Raw genomic sequence first — 3,910 nt, forward strand, 5'->3', positions numbered from 1 at the left:
GTAACGGATGCAATTGTTCTTTACGTTTCACTTGTATTTTCACCAGCTCTCGGTAAATCCTTTCTCTCAACTCCTCAGGCAAGCCCAAAATGTTCTCTTGTAAAGTATCCATAAGTATATACACTGTTTTTGGAATCGTTGGGTGGTGGCCAATAGCCTCGTTTAACTTTGTGTCTAATGTAATATCCACTCATAATCAGTCTTCTTGTACTTTGGAACATAGCATAATTTAAAAACGGACGAATCACTTTGAGTTTGCGTTTCACTTGTATTTTGATCAGTTCTCGGTAAATGCGTTCTCTCTACTCCACAGGCAAAGCACGAATGTTCTCTAGCAAAGTATCCATGAATAGGTCATACTAAATCCTCTTTGGTCTGACACAAGAAATGTACTCTTTGCACAAACATGGTTTTACTTCAGTGTCGAATTTAAATCGTTTCACCACTAATCTACACATTACAATTCGTTCAGAAGTTTCCTCTTTCACTAAGTTGACATTGTGTTCAAGATGTTGGTAATTCGTTAACTCTTTCTCTGGAATTCGACGCAGTACGTTTACAATGATGTAGGTAGAATCGTCCATACCAAACCAGTCCTTTTTAAAACGAGAAGATCGTTCATCAATGTCTGTCCGATGTAACACTTTCAATTGAATCAATCCTTGTATAGCCTTCAGGTACCAGTGGTTCAAACACCGGTGACGTAACGGATGCAATTGTTCTTTACGTTTCACTTGTATTTTGACCAGCTCTCGGTAAATGCGTTCTCTCAACTCCACAGGCAAAGCATGAATGTTCTCTTGTAAAGTATTCATGAACAGATTATTATGGTAAAGTTACTTCAATGTCTCGGTCCCACTAAGGGTAAGTAATGACAATTCGGTGACCATCGAGCATGTTCTACGTAGGCATAATCTTGCGGTTCCCAGTGGTGAAGTGACACACCGCAACTGAAGCACTTGACTTTATCTCCTTCGCCCAAGTAGAAAAATCCGGCTCTGGCTAATTCTTCGGGGGTAGGGCCTCCCAGATACTTAGGCCATTTTCCTTTGAACGATTGAAGACGATTTTCAAAGTCGCAGTATTCCGACAAACGCACAGGAAACTAATATTCGTCTTTCACAGGTTCGTCTCGATAAGGGTTGGGTGACAGGAACAGGAGTTTGCTCAAGGCTGGATGAGATCCATAGGGGGGTAAACGTGAAGGTGAACATTCCCCTTTAAAATGAAACCCAGTAATATGTCCAAGAGGACGAGCGGCTTCCCTTTCGCATCCCTCAGGTTTGATACGCACAGCATCACTTTCCATGATAGGGGTAGTGACACTAAAGTTCCCATGATGCTTTACGCCATCGCTCAGGTCACAAGGTACAGCATCGTATCCATCGCAAGGCTCACAATCGCATTCCACTTCCGAAGCCCCACACTTGAATTGTGCCTTTCTAAACAACTTGTTTTGTGTTTCTCTGAAAGTATTCATCTTGTTCGCTCGGTCTTGGTAGTCACAATGAACTATCGATCTTGCCTAGGGTTCCTTTTTTATATACAGACCAATACCGACGTGACCGTACGGCAACGTAAAGTGATTGGGAAGTCTCACTCGCTTCTGGTACACGATTTGACAGACTTTTTCCAAGGGTCGACTGACGATGTGGTGAGTGGATAAACGTACAATCTTGTTGGGTTGGTAAGTGGTCACTTTAAAGTTTGCATCCTCTCCCGATTCTTTCACTACCCCAAAGTTCACCACTTGACTGGTACGATAATTCAGAGTCAGTCCTTTCACTTTGCACGTCGTGTGCAGTTCTCCTTGTTTGTCCCGGTATTTGTAGCCGTAATTTTTGGGACCGCCACTGACGAAACTTAGAATCTTGTCATCGGGATGCTCGTCTGTCCAGGCTCCTAAACGGTCTCCTTCGATGTCAGGGTGATGTTGAATCGGGTGATGGATGTAAATGCAACTGTCCGTGTCAAAGTACAGGACGCGTTCCCCTAACAGTTCTAAAGCTTCGTACAATTTTAAGCGAGCATGGGCTGTCACGTAAGCCGCAATGATGACATTTCCAAAAGGGTCGTCTTGTACAAAGTCCAGATCTTCTTCGTAATTGACCAAGATCAAATCCTCGCGAACGACGTCCACGTGTTTCATGTATTTGGTTTTGTCGTGAATCATCTGGAAGTAGCGGGAAGGTTCTGTCAAATATTCCGTCTTGGGTAAACACGGTCGTTGTGCCATTTTACCCCACAAGCAATTTAACATCACTTTGGCAAACGACCGCCTGCCTTCGTTTATCTCGATGTGGTCTAAAGTGATGCCTTCTTGTTCATAGTATTTCTCTTTGAATTGCATTTGGTCTTCGGGAGTGTGACACCAGGAAGGATAGCCGCTGGCTTCTTGCTTCAGTTTCAAAAAGGCATCCACGTAGTCAGCGAAAATGCCTTTCTGACTGGGGTCACCCTTGTGGTATTGTTGTGTCTTGCGAAAGTGACAAATTTCGTACACTTCTAACAGTTGGTATCCCATGTCCAAAGCTTTGAACAATTCTACGCTGACCCAGGTTCCCGTCAAGGCCCGTTCTTCCTGGGTGTGCTGACAAGGTTGGTCTTGGTTGCACGTTTCGGCACAAGTACGGCACAAGGGAAACATCAGTTTGCCTTGACAATGGTGAGGTAAGACGGGATGGTATAGGTTCGTGGGAGGCAAAACTTTGCACTTGATCAAGCCTTCGTATTGTCGAATGTTTTTCAGGTCGATGTGTTCCGTCAGCAATTGCGACTGCCCTACAGGAAAGCGACAATATTTGCACACGTAGGGATACAGCGAACACACGTCCAAGTATTTGATTTCTTCTCCTTTCTCTTCGTCGGCTTGGTACAGCAAACAGGTGGCATTGGTCCTTCCTCCGTACAAACTATCCCTCGGGTTCAACGGGTCCATGAACTGGTAACTTTCCACGACACGTTTAAACTCGGGATCGGTTTTCATACGGTGATCGTACTCGTGTTCCCACATTTCCACCACTTGGTGTCCTTGCTGTTCTAACTTTAGGCGCCGCTGACAAGTGTCCTGGTACAAGTCTTCCATGGTTCGTTGCAAAAACTGATTTTAGTGCCACGGTCAGGGTAACAGACGGGACATCCGTGAAATAAGCAACCGTTAAACTCGTACACGATCTTGGGGTTTTCTAAGTCCCAGCCATCGACCGAATACGTTCCGATGGTCTTTTCGCCCTCTCCGTTGCGGGCATGCTGAATCCACTTGTCTTCCTTGTCGCACAAGTAATGTAACCAACGTAGGGCTTTGACCGAGTATTGACGTTTGACAAAGTGGGTCGTTTGAGGGCTGATGACAGCCACGGTGTTTTCAGGCATGAATCGTTGTCGATACACTAAGGAACACGCTTTGGCAATGGTGCAAGCTTCTTTCAAAGGATCGACCCCTCCGTGTTCCATGAACAGTTCTCGAAATTTTCCACAGCAACGTCGTAAAATGTCCACGTCGGAACGACAATACTTTAGCATTTCTTCCTGAAAGTCGAAAGGGTCCGAGGCGTGAGCCTGGTACCAAGCGTAGAAAGCTTCTCGTTGTTCGGTACGCATGTTGTCGGGGTCGTAATAGTGAGCCTCAGGCAAATGGGGTAGAACGGCGTGTTGATTGGCTTCCGTATTGAAAAAGTGTGGAAAGTACCCTTTAGCCATTTCTATCATTCCAAATGTTTTAGGCATTCGACTCAAAGGCATGGCCAAGTAACTCATCGAATCTTTAAACTGCACTTGTCCCACTTGCATGAAAATGATTTTGGCTCCGTTCAAAGTCACTTTAGGACGCTCGGTGCCATGTTCCGTATAGTATCTGAGAAGAAACTGTCCATCGTATCCGGAAAAATTGTGAGCCATCATCGTGGCATGA

The sequence above is a fragment of the Sinohyriopsis cumingii genome, chromosome 16, assembly GCF_028554795.1.
Source record: "Sinohyriopsis cumingii isolate HCF-2022 chromosome 16, ASM2855479v2, whole genome shotgun sequence".
Classification (NCBI taxonomy): domain Eukaryota; kingdom Metazoa; phylum Mollusca; class Bivalvia; order Unionida; family Unionidae; genus Sinohyriopsis; species Sinohyriopsis cumingii.